This window comes from Canis lupus, chromosome 23 (assembly GCF_003254725.2).
Source record: "Canis lupus dingo isolate Sandy chromosome 23, ASM325472v2, whole genome shotgun sequence".
In the NCBI taxonomy this organism is placed as follows: domain Eukaryota; kingdom Metazoa; phylum Chordata; class Mammalia; order Carnivora; family Canidae; genus Canis; species Canis lupus.
The window spans coordinates 2,395,342-2,416,699 of NC_064265.1; the positions used below are offsets into that span (position 1 = coordinate 2,395,342).

A 21,358-nucleotide genomic window follows, 5' to 3' on the forward strand; every position below is an offset into this window, starting at 1 on the left:
TGGAGACAGTGCCCACATCAGCCCTCCCACCTGACTATGGTCACTGCAGTAAAGGCTCTCCACATGCTGGGCAGCATGGCTCAGGCATGGGATGATGGGACGATGACACAGCCCAGGGTGGACATGCCCCAGTTCAACCTGCCTAGCAGCAGTGTGGCAGCACTAAGATGGGAAAATTCACGACAGCGTTGGAATGAGGAAAGCAGATGGCGGCCGGTGGCCCTCCTAGGCATTTGCAATACCCCCAACTGATCAGTCTAGGCAGGCAAGGCAGGTACTTACCTCTGCCCCTCCCTCTTCTCCTCCTACCCCACGCTAACATACCCTCCACAAGTGCAGTTCCTCCAGCCAGTCTTGCTCCCTCAGCCCGTCTGCCTCCTCACAGGTCCACAGAGAGTCCCTCAGAGTCTCATACCTTCTTCCTCCTCCACTAAGACTGGGTTCTGGAAGCTTCTTCAGCCTCCCCACCACCAACACCCATGGGCAAGGTCCTCTGTGCCCTGGACCAGCTCCCTCTCACAATTTCTCTCTTCCTTGATGTGCCCTTCTCCCTATGGGAATGGGTGCAGAGCCAGCATCCTTCATCAACATGCACTTGTCCAGAGGAGGGGCCTGGTTGTCCCCACAGTCTCTGAGGGATCTCCAGGAAAGGAAGGCTCAGTGCCCCTTGAGGCTACCCCCAAAGCAGCAGCCCCAGAAAGGGGCTTACTAGGTACAGCCAGGAGTTGCACAAAACAGAGCTGCTGTGCATGCTGAACCATACTTCACAACTTGTTCCGGCAGGTCAACAAAGCTGGGGACTGGGGCACACAGTGAGAGAGGGCAAGAGCAGGAGGGTTACTGGCATCCTTCCACCCCACGCTACAAAGACTTGCCAGCTATGCCTCAACATTCTTGTTCTTTCAAAGAAGAAGGACGTGGAAGAATTTCCAAAAGTATCAGCAAAGTGCTAGGAGGCTGCTCGGAGAAGGCAAGTATGGGTGAGCAGCTTGATGGGGAGGGAGGGAAGGATGAGGGACTGGCAGGAAGGAACACAGTTCACCAGGGGGAAAACAGCGCACATGTGCATCTGTGTGCATGTGTGCACACATGTGTGCGTGTGTGTGCAGCATGTTGGGTGGAAGCAGTGAGAAGAGCAGAGGCTGCAGGCTAGGAGGCCTAAGATGAACGCCCAGCACATCCACAGTCAGGGGAAAAGCAAAAGCCTGGGTCACTGCCAAGAGCATCCAGTCAAGGGCACTAAAAATGTCACAGGCACCTCAGTAGGGGTGTGTGATACAGAGAGAGCCCTTGCAAAGGCCTTGTCCTGGGAGCTGAGGGACAGGTAGTGACGGACTGTGGCTCCTGCCTACAGGATGGAGCTACAGGGTGGAAGCAGGCCCTGGGGGCACTCAAATATGAGCCAGGGCAGATGAGGAAACAGAGCTAAGGACTAGAGAGGTGGGAGAAGATGCGGGGTGGCGATCTTAGGAATGAGCAGTTTAGCCACAGGCGTCAAGAGAAGCTTGCGGGCACCCAGTGAAGCAGGCCTTGAGGGTCATCAGATCAGCAAACACAGAGGGGAGGGCAGAAGAGCAGATGATGTACAGGGGCTGCCAGGTACAGAAGCCCTGTCAGTGGCCCAGAAGGACAGGGGGCAGTGAAGGCAGGGCTGGGCAGATGATGGAGACACAACCGGCCTGTCCCCAAGCCTGGAAGGATGACTGGAGGGAAGAGCAATCCAAGGAGCCCTTTAACTCAGCCTGGGCAGGAGATAGGCCTGAATGACGTCAGCATCAGAGTGGCTGGAGAGACAGAACACTGCAAGGGACCATGGCAGTGGAGGTGGCAGGGCTCAGGGACCACACTGGACCCTGGGAGGAGGAGCTGCTGAGATTATACACGACCCCAAATTCCTGGAGAGCAGGGTGGGAAGGGCACACCACTTCACCTACACCCAAGGACACGTCCCACAGGTGCTAGAAGACTGTCTAGAGCAGTCATTGCCTAGACATAGGCCCAGGGCTCATTCGGCAGAGCAGAAGTGAGGAGGCTGCCAAGAGGCAGCCAAGAGGATGAGGCCAAGGACACTGGCCTAGGAGGGCCTGACTCACAGCAGGTACCCAACAAGTGTGCACAAGCTAAGTGGGGAAATGGGGTGGCGGCCTCCCAGAGCAAACTCCTATTGACGTAGCCAGATGCAGGCTGTCGCAGATGCAGCGTCCAAACCCCACCCCAAGAGATTCTGATTCAGTCTGAGTCGGGGCCTGGCATAAGCAGGTTTTGAAAATCCCCTAACCACGAAGACAGAATTGAGAGAACTGAAAGAAATGTTCTAATTCAGTATTTTGGTAAACAATCTCCTAGATGATTGTGAGGTAGGGCCAATTTGGAAGATCTTGGACCAAGGGGGAGATGATGAGCTCTAGGCTGTGAACTTCTGAGGACATTGCTGCCTTACCCACCTGCCCCCACCCTGGTGTCTGTCTCTCCCCATAAAAGCTTCCCGTGGTACTGGGCTGCACAGAGTCACCCTGGGCAGACACAAAGGGAATGGTCACAACTGCAAAGCAGCCTTTACCCCTCTCTCATCCCCCACATATCTATTGGTAAAGTCTTAGGATGGTGGGAGTTGAAGACCCCAAGCTCCATCAAGAAAAAGTCTACTAGCCCAGTGACTCTTACATCCTGGAACAGACTCTGAAAATGTCAAAGTCAATTCAGTCAGAACACCCTCTACATTGATGGCGGAAGCTTTAGCTGGTTTCAGTAAGAGGCCTGTGCCTGTGGGATCAACGAGTTGTCCTCATTTCTCAGTCAGTCCTGCCTTGATGGAAGGGGTCTAAGCTTCCTTTTTAAGCACACTTGAGGTAAGTTCTTCAGACCCAGGAGTCCACATGTCAGTCAGATGGTGAAGCCCTAACCATGTGCAGCAGGGTAGAGTGACCACAAAGAAGTGACAGAAGGACCTTGTGAAAGGGCAAATCCAGACTTTTGTCCCTAAGCCCCTTCTTTCAAAGCCAGAATTCTCCCTGAGAGCCCCTCAGGTGGACGCCCAAACCCAAACAAATGAGCCAGGATCTGGGTAGGTTCTGACAACTGAAGCTAAGTGCCCAGTTGGGGACTGAGTCTCGGAGCAGCAACAATAGTCAAACTCATGGAAGCAAAGAATAGAATGGTGGTTGCCAGGGGCTGGGGGAGGGGGTATAGAGAGTTGCTAATCAACGGGTATAAAATTTCAGTTATGCAAGACGAATACATTCTATAGATGTGCTGTATAACATTATGCCTATAGATAACAAGACTGGATTGTATACTTAAAAATCTTTTAAGAGGGTAGGCCTCATTCTAAGTGTTCCTACCACATTAAAATTTAAAGAGAGAGAGAGAGCAATGACAATATCATACACTGTGTCCTGATTGAAAGCATTTGGTTCTATTTAAAACTGTAAAAACAAGAATGCACCAGGAGCCACCATGAGTTGCAGGGCCCACCATGCAGAGAACACCATGGTTGGTGCCGACCCATCTCTGGTTTCTGTAGCGTGTGCTGCCTTTCTTTAGCTCACGTTATCCATGAAGGGGACTTCATGGCAAGCCTGACTCACTTCCCTGATGCTTTGAGGCAATGCCATCTCGCACATAGTCACCAGCTTCATGTGGCTTTTTAAACTCTTAGTTAAAATTAAATAAGATTTCAGAAATTCAGTTTTTCAGTCACACTAGCTACATTTCAAGTGCTCGGCTGCTGCACGTGGCTAGCGGTGCTATATTGGACAGCGCAGATACAGAGCATTTCTGTCATTGCAGAGCTAGGTGCCACTGGACAATGCTGCTCAAGATGTAGGCTCTAGGAGAAACCTGGTCAGCCTCATGTTTGGATCTAGGAAAACTAAGATTGTTTAGTCATCGTGGCCACCACTAGCAGCATCCCTAGACTACTACACAAGAAAAAAAAAAAAAGGAAGAAAACCTGGAATCTGGCCAGTTTTCCTACATTTACTAACATATCCAAAGAAACAGCAGAAATTGTTATCTCTCTAAATGTTCACCTTGTGCTGTTTTAGCTTTTATCTAAAATTTTCAATTTAAGTCCTTGCCTAGAAAATGTTTGTCTGCCTGCTATAACCAGCACCCCAGTTCTGCAAACACTTGGCTAAGACACATCTCCTAAAGGGTGTTCATGAAGGCCTGAGTTAGAACTTTGTCTAGGCTGAAAATTCATGCTCCCCCAAATCACTTTTAGAGCTTAACAATATGGGTCTATCACAGGTTTCATATTTTAAAGTTTTACCTTGAATGTTAGCTTTTATTTTAACAAGGGAGAAAAATGATCTTGAAGAACTTATGGGAAGATCTGGGTGTTTGCAGGGATTTACGGAAGAGCACAGCAACAAAATGAAGATTCTGAAAGGGTATGGTTACCTTGCTGGAGAATAACACTGCTAGGACACTGGGTTTTCAAATTCTTGATGTAGGTACATAATTCACAGACTGGGGTATGCCCTCTGCTTGGCTGAGACAAAGTCAAGTCCATCGGACAATGGATCTGCATGTTCACAGTTGTCTGTGTGAGCAAAGCATGGTCACCAGGGGAACAAAGTGCAGCAAGATGAAGAGATTTAACCTGAAAATAGGCTAACTGGTTTCACTTGATTTTTTTATTTTTAAAAATGAGACTTAAAGCTCCTATCCCCAACACACACACAGACGCTCTCCAAAACCAGAACAAACCAAAAAGTCTACCACATAGTATTTTCACCAAACTTCTATATGACCATGGTGGGTCTGCCTATCAATAGATGATTTCTCTCACCACGTTGTATTTCAAACAAAAACTAAGCTTGGAAATCGTCAAGCCTATTTCCTTTAATGTTAGGACATTTGCTTATGCCTATTTCTCAGTATTAGGTTTGAATTAAACTGGAATGGTTTAGGCTCCTTGAAATGGCATAAGCACTTAACTATTAATAAATATAACAATATGCATATGTTATAAATTCATACAATGTACATATATTATTAATATATCAATAAGCACAAAAAGTCATTGGCTGACTGTGACCCCAGCTAATCCCCTTAAGAATACAAATTCTTAAGAGGCACATGGGAGTTTAATAAAGGTTTGCTCTGTGTCACAGAGTTTCTTTTAGTGACACTAACTTACATAGAGCTTGGAAGGTACATGCCCTAAGCAAACTGCCTGTTGATTTTCTGTTGGCATGAGCAGTTACACCTGAAAATAAACTTTTTATTAAATGTGAAGCTAGATCTACTAAAAGTAGTATATGTCAAACTATTTCACCGATAACTGAATTAGTACATGGTAATTTTTCTTTATTTTGCCTGAATGTGTTTTTATTAAAGTGAAAAAAATCAATTTTTTTTTTTTTAAATTATTTATTTATGATAGTCACACAGAGAGAGAGAGAGAGAGGCAGAGACATAGGCAGAGGGAGAAGCAGGCTCCATGCACCGGGAGCCCGATGTGGGATTCGATCCCGGGTCTCCAGGATCGCACCCTAGGCCAAAGGCAGGGGCTAAACCGCTGCGCCACCCAGGGATCCCGAAAAAAATCAATTTTTAAAAAGCATATTATTACCCTTAATCCATTACCTATTACTGAAATCATTGTTGGAAGAAAAAATAGTCCCACTGCTGTTCTTCTATTAAATGAATGTAACTTTATGCTGCATCAAAGGGAAAAGAGCTTAGACTCCGGTTTCTGAAAATATAGCAGTTACAAGAAAAAAAAAAAAAATACAGGAGTTAAAGCTACTTCCAAATTTCCATTTAGCATATATAAAATATTAAACCTCAGAAATCATAATGTCCATTTCTGCAAAACAGCTGCAAATGTGACTGTGTTTTGGAAATTTATAGTAAATAAAGATTTGAAACAATTCAAAAGCTTTACTGAGAACCAGGTGAGTATACTGAAGTTATTTTTAATTCTACTGAAGAGATCTATATGTGCTTACATTTGTTCTGCCTTTAAATATTCTCACTGTAGGATGTTAAGGACTGGTTAGAAAGCAATCTATTGAAACTAGATATTTATATCACCAAACTGAGTATTATATTACCAACATATAATCTTTAGTGTCTCTTCACCAGAAAATAGTTCATAGAACTTCTACCTTAGGTCCTATTAATTTTTCTCCCTTCATTTAATTAAAATAAATTTGTAAAACTGTCCAAACTTAAGACAACAGCAAGGCCTGTAAATGCAGTTTTCAGACTCAAATTTCTCTGGGAAATGTTTTCTTTCCAGTTTTCTTCTCCCCAGGATTTAATTTGGTGACATCCAATAAGTCCCAGTTTTGACATTTGCAGACATACATTTCTCTGTAGGTTAAAAGTAATGAAGTTTATGCAAATAGTTAATTCCCGAGTTTAAGGTTCTCATATAACCTCAATTTTGCTAAAGTCTCAATGCATAATTCCCCAAGCTTAAACTATCAAATTTGATTGCCTCTTTTTGTGCAAAAAAACACGTATGACAAATAGTTCCGAATCGTTACAAAACTAGTATATACATAAGGGAATATATAGATAAAAGATTTTACTTCTAAAAAAATAGAACTAAAATGCATAGGTCTCCTATATTCACATACTATTAAGCCTCTGCAACTGGCTAGGTCTCAGATAACCCCATTTTCTCAGCAAACTTTGCATTGTCTTAACTGCTAACTGGAAACCTTAAAAAATAAATCAAAAGCACTTTAATGAAATAGATAAGACCAAGCAAAAGTTCTTGAAACACTACGGAAGAGTAGACATGATCAGGGCCTGATGTCATGTCTTTTATGCTTTGATAGCCTCACTTGTCCTGTTTCACCCATTTTTTGTGATAAGTAGTAGATTCTTCTGGTTATCTGATATGACCTGAGATTTTTTTTTAAAACTCTGTCACAGCACACTTTTAAAATTCTTGAAAACTGCTCAGGACTGGAAGAGACATTTGTGTAGAGAGTGATTTGATTTTTGCCATAAAAAAAAAAAAAATTTAAAAAAAAAACCACCCAATAATTAAAACCCGATAAGCAAAGAGCCCATTGACTTTATTCACTTATAGGAGACAAAGAACTCCTGATGGAAGCTAGGTTCACCCCACCCAGTGGAAGAGTATAATGGATCCCACTATCCTGGGATAAAGCAGGATTACAGCAGCTACAAGACTCCGCGTTCCCTCTGTGGCCAGATTCCACCCAGACAGCAAGCAGTCAGGAAGTTAGCTCTATGTCAACTACAGAAAGTAACCAAAAATATCACTTTCTCGGAACTACATACCATCATAATCACTGCTCTATCATGAAATAGATTTTAGTGAATTGCACATAAAACAATAAAATTGAGATTTCTTTACTTATCATTATTCACTGGAAAATTTTAAAGGGAAAAAAAAGATTTAGTTTTCCTAACGCACGGGTAACTTCTCTGCTTGGTTGTTCTTAAGAATAATTTATGTAAAGCAGGCTTTTCTCTAAATATACTGTGCTCTCCCATATACACATTGAAAATGATATTTGCATACAGTAAGTGTATGCACTGATACACACATGGTAAAAACTTAAAAAATATGGACTGCATAAATCAGTTGCTGATTTTAAATATACACCAACTTAAACAGATTTGTTTGCAATTTCTGAATTCCTCAGGTAGAAAAGATCTTTCTTGCTGGCTGTGGTTCTAGAAGATGTTTATACTCTATAGAGTGTACAAAAATGCTTCCCCATATAAACAAAGAAAGAAAGCTTCCAAGATCTTGGTATTCTAACCTTGCCTCTGCTATTAAAAATCTACCCGTTGAATGTGATGGAGAACGGTATAGTCTGTCATGCTACAGTAAACATGATATTTCGTGTGCTGCCCAAGACATTTTTTCTCATGAATATAAGTCGCCTGCCATTTATTATAAGATTTTTTTCCCCAATTGACACCCCATTATGTATATTCAGTCAAGCTCAAACAAGATTTCAAGTGATCAATATACTATTTGTGCTGAAAGTCTATTAGCAGCTCTAGCAATAAACTCTGCAGTGAAACAAAAATGGAGAGATATTTAGTGAATGGAATTACATGGAAATCCATGTTCTGGGCAAAGGGACAGAGACAGGAAGGCAAAAAAGCAAGGGGAAGAAAAGGTAGGGCAGATGGGTTTCCTAATAAAAATTAGCTTTCTAGGGCCTGAAAAAATATCTTAAATTTCATGTTGAGGTCTCTAAGAAAGCAGGGAAGGGTCTAACCCAGCACGGAGTCCTTTTCTGAGAACATATAGCTCCCTCTGTAAAGAGCTGTACTTGGAAGTACTTGATATCCGCAAAGTGGAAAAGGTAGACTGACCCTGGGAAATCTGCAAAATCCTGCACCATCCAGTGTCTCTGTGTGAAACAGCAATGGCCTCCTACAGATTTTGACTCTTCCTGTTTTATAAATGAAATTTACCAAATTCCTATAGTATGACCTTACCAGCAGAGCTAAAGAAGTGTATATGAGTCAATGTATATGGTAGGAAAGGGAGCTTGACAGTAGCCATAGAATTTCATCTGGCCACAAAAGAACTCTAGTCCTGAGGCTAGATGCGTGTCCATACTGGAATCCGTCTGCTTGAGCTGGGAGATTAGAATAGGCAGGGCCACCCAGAAAGATGTGACATCTGGGGAAGTGTCAATTCAAGCATCATCCAGACACCAAAGATTCATATTCTATTACCAGAAAAATTATAAGGTTGGGGAGGGTAGGAGAGAATGGCATTCCATGGCTGTGATGGCAATGTGGTAACTAACGTCGCTACCTTGCTGCATGGTGAACAACCGGTCTAAGCTAGGCACCCCTTCCCCCAACCCAAGGAAGTGGTATCTTACTTACGAGGCTAATGTCTTGGGCAGAAGGGACAAAAATAAGAAACTGTTTTGCATGGAGCTCCAGAATTACTGATATTTCATTATTGGGTTGTTTAACTTACATTTTGAACCACTCTCAGGCAGAAGAGCCGAGTCACCATCCACTATTTCAAAGGAAGACCTGTAAGATGAAAATATTTAGATCAATAGCAGTCTGGATAGTTTCCAAATTCCATAAGTAGCAAAGAAGATTTATAGAAATTTGACCAAAAGAGATGTATCCTGAGCTACACTGGGACAAAAGTTATTTCTCATGGTATTTTTAGTTCTAAAACCTAGAGCATGAATACTTTTAAATCAGCAACCTAAAAGACACATTGCAAAAAATATACTTTACATATAATATAAACTACTGCATTTGTTCACTGCCTCTTCTTGAGGCTTGTAAGTACGAAGATACCCAACAGAAGGATTAAACACAGAAGGATCAAAACCCAACATCCACCAGAAAAGAAATAAAGACGCTCCCCACTACCCCAAGTCTACTCAAAATAAATAACTGAATGATCCTAAATAGCAATTCTAATTTGTGTAGGATGCATGCATAGGTGGCAAAATGTGTGTTCTTTAATTTTGCAGAGATATATGGTGCAAGTATGTAATGTCACATGATTTTTAAGAAGTAGCAATTTCCAAATGATTTATTTTACTTTTTTAAAAAAGATTTTTATTTATTTATTTGAGAAAGCATGAGAGAGATCACAGAGGGAGAGGGAGAAGCAGACTCTCTGCTGAGCAGAAAGCCTGACCCTGGGCTCCATTCCAGGACCCCAAGATCATGAGCTGAACCAAAGGCAGATGCTTAACCAACTGAGCCACCCCAGGTGCTCCTCAAATGGTTTTTAATTTTTTTTTTAAGATTTTATTTATTTATTCATGAGAGACACACAGACACACACACACAGAGAGAGAGAGAGAGAGAGAGAGAGGCAGAGACACAGGCAGAAGGAGAAGCAGGCTCCGTGCCGGGAGCCTGACATGGGACTCGATCCCAGGTCTCCAGGATCACACCCTGGGCTGAAGGCGGTGCTAAACCTCTGAGCTACCTGGGCTGTTCCCAAATGGTTTTTAAAAGGCAACTTCCTACTAACACTTAACCCAACCCAATACTCCCACACTGAGAAATATATCAATATATTAATTAACTTTAAAATACATAAATCTGCTGATATTACTGATATTACTAATCTTACAACTCACTATAATAAGATTAGCATTGTGAGTTTTCTTCAATTTCCTTGCAAATATGTGTAACCTGACATTGTCAAATGGAAAATAGGTAGATTCCTGTAGGCCAACTCTAAAGGAAGTCAGACATCAGATGTTCTTCTTCATCCTGCAAAGCTCTCTAGGGTCCGACAAAAGCTTAGATGAAATACCATCTCCTACAGTAAAAAATGAGATTTGTTGGCAGGCTAAAGCAGCCCAGGTGTTTATTCAGCCAGCGCATTCACTTCACTGGGAGGTGGGTGTTCTGGAATGCTCTTCATGCAATGCTGTGTACATATTTACTGTCAGAACTCAAGGAAATACTGTTCTGGAACCTTCTCACAATGCAATTAACTGTGCAAGTGGGCAGAGTTAACTTCCACAAAATAATCACTGCAAATCTTAGGAAAAGACCCTTTTTGATTTTTTTTTTAATTTTTATTTATTTATGATAGTTACAGAGAGAAAGAGAGGCAGAGACACAGGCAGAGGGAGAAGCAGGCTCCATGCACCGGGAGCCCGACGTGGGACTCGATCCCGGGTCTCCAGGATCGTGCCCTGGGCCAAAGGCAGGCGCCAAACCGCTGCGCCACCCAGGGATCCCGGAAAAGACCCTTTTTGAAAACAGGATGCCAGGATACTGGTGTCTAAGCAAAGCTCTGGAGGCATCCTACCAATTTGATTCTTGAGGCTGAAGCTGAGATCTATTTTGATTTCAGAATGACCCACAATCATAGGCAGTTTATCTGATTGTGTGTTCCAAGTGAAACCCCAAAGCCTTCTAGGTGCTAGGATTTGTAGGTGTGGTTTGTGGATTTTAAAGACAGCAGAGATAGTATAAGAAAAAAGGAAAAATAAAAAACAGGAGGTAGTTTTAGCAGATTTGAACCTATATTGGTTCTCAAGAGAACATACAATTTTTACCTAGAGTCTCACTTCGTTCTGGAATAACTGTTAAAATACTGTTAACTGGTTACTGCTTCTACACTAGTAGTACATTACTTCACTCTAGCCATCAGGGGAAAAGTATTATTTTCTATTTTTTAAATAATTTATTTGTCTTAAAAAATGAATGGTAACATCAAGTAGGCATCCTTTTGAGTTGTTTTTAAAAAAAGGAAAGAAAAAAGTCTTGGTATCTCTCTTCGTCATGGTCAGACCCACTATCTGCAATAGACAATGCAGATAAGCATGGCTATAATAATAATGATGATTTGTGAATTTATACAGATTGTCTCTTTCTTCAGAGCAACTCAAAACATTTTCTTTCCCATAGTATTTAAAATAAGATTTGAAATCTCCTTGTCTTGTTGCAGAAATGCCTTGCCTTCTCCTAATCTGACGTGACATGACTGGGTTCTGATTGAAGGACCAAGCAGTAGAAGGTAAGCTCATTCACATCTTTCTTGCTCCACTTATGCATGTCTGTTGTGAGATGCCAGGTGTTTGTCTATTCTGCAAGCAGGTTTATTGCCTGAAAATGAGCTCCCTCTTTCTGAAAAACTTACTTTTGTAAATAAATCGTATTAAAAATATCAGAGCAAAAAAAAATAAAAAAAATAACTTTTTGGCTTTACCAAATGCTTTGACATTTGTCCTTCCAATCATGTCTTTTAGCTCCAGGATCTTAAAATTTGGAAGCAGCTCCCACCTCATATCGCTTTTCTATCAAAATCAACCCCTGAAAGTTAAATGGATATTTAACAAGCTGTCAGGTGAAACAGAATAACACTGTGCTTTTCAAGACCCACCTACGGATTAAAGGCTACCCTTCACAATTTTAGTAATCATTTAAGTAAATGTAACACCCAAGCCTAGAAACTGCCTCTCTCTGCACCACTGCAATTCTTGAAATCCTTTCCTGGCCTTTCATGCAGATGCTCAGAAACAGGGTGGGGCTCCTAGTCTTGCATGCAATGTTAAGGGAGTCTATGCTGCAAAGAAAACTCAATTAATCGTTCATATTCCCGTTTTTCAGTATCTTTCACAAATATCTTGGAAATAATCATATTTAGGAGTGCCATTATTTCTCATGTTAAGATTTAGATTAAAATATTTATATCAAACTAAATGTTATCTGCATGAGCATGGATGACAGGTATTGAAATGAAGGTGACAAGTCAAGGAATCGGGAAAAACCTCCCTGAAGAAAAGAAGGGAAGAGGAAATGGACTTCTGTTTATGGATGGCTGCAGGAGCTTTCTCTTTCTTTTATTACTATTATTGTTTTTTTATTGAGGGGGGGCCAGCAGGTACAGTTCTTTCAGAGTCTACAAGTAAAATCCAACCCTGTAAGCCATTCTGGTTCCCTTATGAGTCAGCAGGCCACTGAGCAGTTCAGACAGTGCAGCCCAGAGTAAATGGACAAGAGCTGTCTTTGGACACACCCATTTTACTAATCCTGACGCTGATTTTTTTTTTTTAATTATCTTTATGTTACTTGGTGTCTGACCTCAGAACTTGCATCAAAAACTGCAGCCGTTCACCTCCACCAAAGACTCAGGCCCCAATGTGGAAGCACTCTCCTTCAGCTCTTTTACTGACTAGCACAATTGGATTAGGGCTTATCCCTCCATGGGCAACTCCTGTTTCTTTTTCTCTCTAGTCTGCATGTTATCAGCTTGACATTCCCTTCAGTGGCATATGACAAATCAAATTGCCCATCATTGCACTCATCAAAGGAGGATGTTTTCTATTTCCGAGGACTGTTTCCTCCACTCCATTCACAATCATGGACACATCAAAAAAAAAAAAAAAAAGGCTTGGGTTTTCTTTTCTTCCCCCCCCCCCCCGGGGGGGTGGTGGTAGGAGATAATGAATGGATGCAACTCACACTAAAGAAAGAAAAGCAGCTGATACTCATAAAGCCAAGGGCAGAGTCTAAAAATGTGCATTTTAAACACCCAGTGCCTATACCTTAAATTTAAAGCATTCATCCAGAAAGGCAGATATTAGTAGCTTTGAAAAACTTTACCAAAAAAATAAAGTACATTATTTTTCACATCTTTTTGCATGATTCAGCACTTTTAATATTAATTTCTGCCAAGAAGTTAAAATGTAAAAGGAATATTTTCTGGGTGCCTGAAAATCTCACACATTCTTCATAAGCACCTGCACTTCTGCTATTATAAGGGCATATCAGAAATCCAGTGTGGGGTGGGAGGAAGTCAATGGTTTGCTGCCATATCATCTATCCAGTGACCACCTCAGAGCAGCGCAATTTCCCTCTCTGGCATCTAAGTGGCTTCTGGGGATGGAATGACCCACCGCAGAGACTTCGCCCTATCTTGGGCTCATCCTTCTAGCCAAGAGTCAGTCTCTCTCTCTCTCTCAAACACACACACACACAGGCACACTCGAATGCACCTGTCTAACCCTTCAGTTGCAGCTCCACGCTCCACCTGATAGGTCTTTTCAACCTTTGTCAAGTATCTCAAGACAAGAATTTCCCAAAGCCCTTCCCCCAAACCCAGGCTTTCCCGGGAGACCCCAGCCCGCTGGAGCAGCAAGAGGAGGCCGAGAGGGAGAGAAACCTCGGGCTCCCTCTGCAAACTTAACCTGCGCATCGCCCGGATCCGCGTCTGCGTCCGAGGACCCGTAAGTGCCCCCGCACCGTGCCCGCAGCATCCCACGCCCGTCCTGCACACTCACCTGCGGGGGGAGAGCGGCGCGCCGCCGGGGTCTAGCCCCCCGCAGCGACCTCCGCCGGCGAGCCTCCGCGCCGGGTGCCGGCGGCGCCCTCCAGGGTGGCGGGGCCCGCGGGCCCGCTCCGGGCTGGGCGGCGGGACGCCGGGAGCCGCGGGAGGAGCGCGCCCGGGCGGGTCCGCGCCGAGCTCGAGCGAGCGGGCGAGCGGGGCGGGAGGGGCCATTTGTAACCGAGCAGACGCTACCACCGCCCCTTACTCGCGGGGGGCGGGGGCGGGCGGTCAGGTGACGGCGGCCCACCCTGCGCCGCCGAGCCGGGTGGTTCCTGCCCAGGAGGAGCCCCCTGGCGCGCTCTGATTGGAACTCCCGCAGCAGTGGCGGGGGAAGGGGGCACGTGACAGCCCGGCCCCGCGGCCCCGAGCGCCCCACCCCCGCTGGGCACCCCATCTTCCTGCTGGAAAAGCCGGGGGACACAGGGAGGGCGGGGGAGCTGGCGGGGTGCGGGAGAGCCTCCAGCCCCTTCAGCCCGGTCTCTGGGCGCTCCCGACCGCTGAACCCGGAGAGCGCGCGGGCCTTCGCGGTCCCCCTGCCCTGCGCTCGGCCGCGGTTCCCTCCCCCACGGCTCCGGGCGCGGGCACTCGGTGTAGACCACCACCGCCACAAATGCCAGTGGCACTTCAGGAGTGTGTTTCTGGGTTTGGTTTGGTTTGGTTTGGTTTGGTTCGGTTCGGTTTTTCTCTCTGCACACAGGCACCTTGTGCCAGAGGGAACCCAAAGCGAAGCATTGCAGACCCCGCCCAATTCCGAGGCCCTGGAGGGCCCGGACCACGCCCGGGGAGGTCTGACGGCTCCGGGATCCCGGGGGACAGGGGGGCGCCTCGGGAGCTGCAAGGTTCCGACCCTCCCCTGGAAGCACGCCGCCGGGTGGAGGAGGGAGAGGCAGCCCTCGGGGTGCGCGTCCTGTTCCCCGTCTCCGGGAGCGTGTTACTGACGACAAAGGTCAAATAAAAACTATTAAGCTAGTGGTGCGGGCAGGGACGTCCCTCTGGTCGTGGAAAGCCCGGCTATGAATCAACCGTAGCGAGCACTGCTTCCCTCACGTGGGAGAGCGGAGCCGTACGAGACCCCCGTCCCCGAGCTCTGGTCCTGCAGTACGGACGGATTCCGCAGCCTCTTCCCCCACCCCCGGGGCCCTGCACCACCCCGGAAGGCAGGAATTCGGAGAAAATGCGGTGTCACGTTCGCCACTGTGCCCGCGGACGCGTCTGCGCCAGCTCCAGCTCCAGCAACACGTGGGGACCGCGAATCTGGGCATCTGCTCTCCACTTGGGTGGCTATGTGGATACACTTAGATGACTATTTATTATAACCAAATTGAAAGGAAAACTCTTGTTTCTACACTAGATTCTCTCAAACTTTTGTGCAAGGTACTTTTGTACTCGGTTTGGGCGAGGACGCGGGTGAGGTCGCCGCGGAACTCTGCTGAGCCAAGGGGACCTCGGGGAGGAAGACGGGTCCCTGGGTGCCCCGGCCCGTCCCCCACTCCATCAGCTGGGCCACACGGCTGCCGCCCCCGAGAGCCTTTCCGACTAGACTGTGACTCAGTATGGAAGTCAGGGGCCCCTGACCCATAGGTACTAGGTTTCGCTGGGCGCGGGACAAGCACCGAGCAGGTTTACCCGAAAAGGGGGTCTAGCCACAAAGCTTCTGGCACAAACGCTGCATAGGGAACCTCTGAGGAAGCTGAGAATCTGACCAATGTAAACTGGGGGTGGGGGTGGGGGTGGGGGGGGTGGAGAGAAACATCAGATGTAAAAAGAAACGTGTTCTCCCTAAGTCCCCGCCTCCAATTCCTCCAGCCGCAAAGGTTGAGGAAGTCTTATCAATAAAGTGTTAAATCCATCGGAAAGAAAAATGCTCGGTTATAAAAACAGCACCTCTTTAATAGGAAGGTGGTTAAGTTTTCCATTTCCAGGTGTTAATCTTGATGATGCCGCCGCTTTAAAAATAGGGGTTGATTGTGACAAGAGAATACCAGCACACAGAGCTCAGAATTTTCACAATTAAAAACAGTCTCCCCCTCCCGCCCCTGCACACACCCCAGTCGCCTCCCCCAGCAAGGACTGGGGACCGGGGGGCTGTAGTCCGGGGTGGCGGCGGGGCCCCTTGATGCGGCACTGCCAGAGGAGATAACTGCCAAGCGGATCTGGAGGAGATTCAGAGTTAAAATCCCTTCTCCGCCATGCAGATGCCACAGAAGCAGAGGCAGGCGACAAGCACTTTCTCAGAGCCTCGAGGAGATTTCTTTTTCTTTTTTTTTAACTTGAACTCTGGACCATCTTTGTACAGACCAATGCTTTGTCTTCCGGGAATTACTATGTGGCACATGCGTCTCTCTCTCTCTCTCTCTCTCTCTCACACACACACACACACCACCCCGAGAGGTCGCCCCAAACGGTGGGTTTGGGGGGAAGGTGAGTGCACAGGTGCCTGGAACTTTCATGGGCTCTGCCCTTGACAACCAGAAAAGGGGGATGGCCACCGCGTAGCTGCTGCCTTGAGACAGGAAACTCGGAAAAGCCCCCTCTGGGCTGCTGGGAAGTAGGCAGTGGGGAGCTGCGGACCGAGCCCGGGGGGGGCGGGGGGCAGGAGCACGGGGGGGGGGGCAGGAGCAGCGGCGCCGGCCGCAGCCGAGTGCAGGGTGTCCGGAGGAGGACGCTGCCCGCGGGCGAGAGGGTTCTCGGGATTCCGAGTCCATCGTCTACCGGGTCAGCTCTGTTGAGGAAATGAACGCTGCCCGACCGGGAGACAGACGCGCACAGCAAGTGTCGGTGCAGGGCCGAGCCGCCCGCCTCGGGAGCGACGCGAGCTTGTCTGCACTGCGCTCGGCGGCGGCGTCAAGGGCTCCGGCGGCCGCCGCGACTTCGCCTTCAGCGTCCCCCGGTGGCACCGTCCGGGTTTGCGGAGCGAAAGCCGGGCGCAGAGCAACTTGATGTGGGTTTGGAGTTACCACGTCTTCGGACTGTGAAAAGCTGCCTCACGGGGGACTTGGGGACGGAGAGGTGAACAAAGCGAAAATCTTGTCTTTTTTTTTTTTTTTTTTTAAACATAACATGAAGCTGGTAGAACCGACTTAGACTACTAGGAATTTGGAGGCGTTGGGGGTAGGATTTGGGAAGGGGTTAATGCTGGGTTTAGGACCACTGTGGGAAATGCCCAGTTCAAAGGATCGCCCGCTCTCCCGCTGCGCTCCCGGGAGGTCAGCCCGGCGGAGGCGCCTGCGCTCGCGGTCGCCTTCCCGCATTATGACACCTGCCCTCGCCCTGCAACTCCCACGGCCCCGCGGCCACAGCCCTCGCACGGGTTGGAGCCAGCAAAAGTCTCTGCGCGCCCGGTCCCTTTAAATGGTCCTCCCTTCCCTTTCAGCCCGAGGACACTGACGCGGGCGAGGACCGCAGTGCGGCCAGCGGCGGGGACCTCGCCGCCCCCCGCGCCTCCTCCGCGCGGGGCGCCACTGCGGGGCTGCGGCGGCCGCGGGCCAGGACCTCGCGGCTCCCCCCGCCCCCGCCCCCGCGCCCAGCCCCGCCTCAGCCGCGCGCCACCCCACCTTCCCCGCGGGGCCGCCTCCTCCGCGCCGCGCGCTCCCGGCGCCAACCGCGCCCGCGGCGGGGGAGGGCCGGCTCCGTGGGCCCGCGTGGGCGCGCGGGGGAAGGCAGCGCACACGACGGCCGCCTGCGACCGCACCGAGGCCCGCGGCTCGGGCCCGCCCACGTGGAGCCGCCGGTCCCGCCGGCCCCCGGCGCCAGCCTCCGGAGCTCGGCTGCGGACGCGGCTCCCTCGAAGCCCGCGGCGCGCCCGCCGGTCTCTGTCTATCCGTGTCTTTGCCCCGCGCCGGCTTTGGAAGCCCCTTGGCCCTCCGCCCTCACCCTCGGCCATCCCTGGACAAAGCCGCGGGGTTTCCCGCACCGGAGCCGGGGCGGTGGGGGTGGGGGTGGGGGGCGCCCCGCCCCGGCGGCGGGAGGAGACCCGCGCGGAGAGCGCCTCCAGGCGCAGGGCCCGGTGCTCTCCCCGCCCCGGCCCGCCTGCGGGGGCCGCGGGGGCCGCGGGGGCGCTGCAGCCTCCCCGCCCGCCGCTCCTCGGCGGCGGCGGCTCCCCCACACCCACACCCACACCCACACCCACGTGCCCCTCGTGTGCGCGCCCCCGGCCTGCGCCGCCGGGATTTCCGGGCGGCCCCGCCCTCCCCGGCCTCTACGCCGAGCTCCTGGCGTCCGAGTCTCCTCGGCGTGTCCGCTGCAGCGTCCGGGCCGGGCTGCTCCGCCAGCCTGCGGCCGCTTCCGAAACCGCGCCCCCCGCCGCCGTCCCGCGCTCACCTTTCCCTGCGGACGGCGGTTCGGTCCCTGCGCCCCGGCTGTTGGGCCGCCGCCCACCGCCTCCCCGGGATGCAGCGGGAGGGCGTTCCCGAGGCGCCAGCACCCTTCGGAAACCTTCAGCAGCCGGCCACCTTCCTTGACAGTAACAGCAGCTCCCCCTCTCCGTTCTTTCTCACGTTCGTACCAGCGCCCACCTACACACACAGACGCGCACGCACACCTGAATACCGCGAGGCCACGGCCGGATCTCCCTCCGGAGCTCCCGATTCCAACCCCATGCTGCGCACACCACCGAGCTGACAGCAAGGTGCGGGAGTGTCGCTTGCGAGCTAGGTGCTTTCTTAAAATTTACGAAATAGCTTTCTGGCCTTGGACAATGCATTTTAAAAGGACTGTACATTTTTAATATAAAAATAAAGAACCCTAATAGTGGATGCTGCAGCAGGAACGCACGTTTAATATAATATTAAAGTATGTTAAGATGACTCACGTGCAGCTGTTCAGAAACAGTGCACAGAGATCCTGTCCACCCTTTACCCAGTTTTCCATTCATGGTAACAGTTCCCAAAACTACAGCACAATATCACAACCAGGGTATTGGCCTTGACCCATCAATATTATTTAGATTTCCCCAGTTTTACCTCTATGCACATATATTTAGTTCCATAGAATTTCATCAAATGTGTAGGTATTCACCACCACCCTCAAGATACAGAACTGCTCCATTACCACACAATTCCTCCTGTTGCCTTTTATAAACCACCATGCTTGGAGGGAAGGGACAAGCTGACAAGCCATTAACTTGTTTTGCTATAATTTTGTCATTTCAAGAACATTATATGAATGGAATTATAAAGTAATGTAGTCTCCTTAGATTAGCTTTATTTTATTTTTTTAAGAGTTCATTTATTTGAGAGAGAGAGAGCAAGAGTAGGAGGAGGGGTAGAAGCAGAGGGAGGGGGAGAGCACACTCCTGGCCGAGCTAGGAGCCCTACCTGGGACTCAATCCCAGGACTTTAAGATGGTGATCTGAGCTGAAGTCAGTCCCTACACCCACTGAGCCACCCAGGCACCCCTGAACTGGCTTTATTCACTCAGCAAAATTCCTTTGAAATTCATCCATGTCCTTAGGTGTATCAATAGTTTATTCCTTTTATTGCTGGATACTATGCCATGCTATGAAGGTTCCACAAGTGTATACAGTTTGTTTCACCATTCACTGTGGAAGGACATTTGGGCTGTCTTCAGATTTTGGCTGTTACAAATAAAGCTGCCATGAACATTTGTGTGCAAGTTTTTGTGTAAATGTAACTCTTCATTTCTCTGGAATAAGTGCCTAAGAGGGCAATTGCAGAGTCATGTGGTAAGCACGTTTTTAGTTATCTGCCATACTCTGTCCCAGAGTGCTTGTGCAATTTTACATCCAGCTTCTCTCCTCCACAGCATTTGGTATTGTCACTGCTTTTTATTTTAGTGATTTTGATAGGTGCAGCAATATATTATTGTGGTTTTAATTTGTATTTCCGTGATAGCTAATGATACTGAACATCTTTCCATATGCTGATTTGCCATCTTTATAACCTTTTAATGAAATGTTTCTTTACATATTTTGCCTATTTTCTAATTAGAGGTTGTTGTTTCGAATTTTACTTTTAGCTTTGAGAGCTCTTTTTTAAAAGCCCCTTATTGAGGTATGATTGATATATAAGACACAGTACGTATTTAATGTACACAACTTAATAAGTTGGAGATAAGTATACATTTGTGAAACTATCATCACAAGCTGTGCCATAAATACATCCATCACCTCCAAAAGTTTCCTCCTACTCTATTGTTTTTATTATGTACAATGAAAACACAACATAAGATTGACACTCTTGGCACAATTTTAAGTATAAAATGCAATATTGTTAACTACAGGTGATATGCTATAGGGTAGGTCTCCAGGACTTATCCATCTTGCAGAAGTGAGACTTCATACCCTTTGACTAATATTTCCCTGTTTCCTTCTCCCTCCAGACCTTAACAACTACCATTATACTCTCCATGTCTATGAGTTTGACTCAGTAAGTGGTGTCAAGTTGTATTTGTCATTCTGTGTCTGGCTTATTTCATTCAGCATAATGGTCTTCAGGTTCATCCATGTTGTCACAAATACCAGAGTTTTCTTCTTTAAGGCTGAATAATATTCCATTATGTGTGTAATGGAATATATTCCACACATATATTCATCTGTCTATGTATACACACAAATATAATCTACATACATACATATACATATGTATACCATATATACTATAAATTATATATATATTTACATACACATGTGTATATACCTCATATTTTTATCAACTCATCCATCTGTGGACATTTAAGTTGCTTCAGTATGTAGGGTATTTTGAAAAATGCTGCAATGAATATAGGATTGTAGGTAACTCTTCAAGACCCTGATTTCAGTTCCTTTGGGTATATACCCAAAAGTGGGATGTTTGGTTCAATGCGGTAGTTCTATTTTTAGGGTTTTTTAATACCCCACTGTACTGTTTTCCACAGTGGCTGCTCCAGTTTATATTCCCATGAATAGTGCACAAGGGTTCCGTTTTCTCCACATCCTGGTCAATGCTTCTTATCTCTTTTTTTCTTTTTAATAAGAATAGCTATCCTAACATTTGTGAGATGATCTTTTTTGCAAACTTGATTTGCATTTCCCTGATGATTAATGATGTTAAGCACCTTTTCATGTTCCTGTTCCCCATTTATATGTCTTCTTTTGAGAATGTCTGTTCGGTTCCTGTGCCCATATTTAACAGGGTTAGTTGTTGTTGCTGCTGTTTTGCTATTTAGTGTAGAAGTTCCTTACATATTTTGGATATTAACCCTTTGCAGAAATATATTTTCCACATATATCTCCCATTCTGCAGTGGCCTTTCATTTTGTTGATTGTTTCCTTTATTGTGCAGATCTTTAGTTTGTCTGTTTTTGCTTTTTTTTTCTTTTTACCACATCCAAGAAATCATTGCCAAGACCAGTGTCAAGAAACTTACCTCCTATCTTTTCTTTTAGGACTTTAATGGTTTCTGACCTTGTGTTTAAATTTTTAATCCTTTTTTGAAAAAGAATTTTATTCATTTGAGAGAGAGAGAAAGCACAGGTTGAAGGAGAGGGGCAAAGGGAGAGGGACAAGTGGACACCCCCCCCCCCCCCCACTGAATGTGGAGCCAGACACAGGAGACACAGGGCTTGATC

General features: G+C 47.1%; 1 long non-coding RNA gene across 4 annotated transcripts in view; it reads right to left on the minus strand.

The window, feature by feature from the left end:
• LOC118352045 (uncharacterized) overlaps nt 1-18,410 on the minus strand; it is a 113,824-nt gene extending 95,414 nt beyond the window's left edge. For 3 of the 4 annotated variants that reach the window (XR_007405149.1, XR_007405148.1, XR_004808478.2), the window contains exons 1-2: nt 13,746-13,845; nt 8,948-9,006 (exon numbers count right to left, since the gene is read on the minus strand). This is a non-coding gene — a long non-coding RNA (uncharacterized LOC118352045). Of the gene's footprint in view, nt 1-8,947; nt 9,007-13,745; nt 13,846-18,112 lie in introns of those variants that run through there. The other variant, XR_007405150.1, reaches the window with a different exon arrangement.
• Between the last annotated feature and the right edge of the window lie 2,948 nt (nt 18,411-21,358).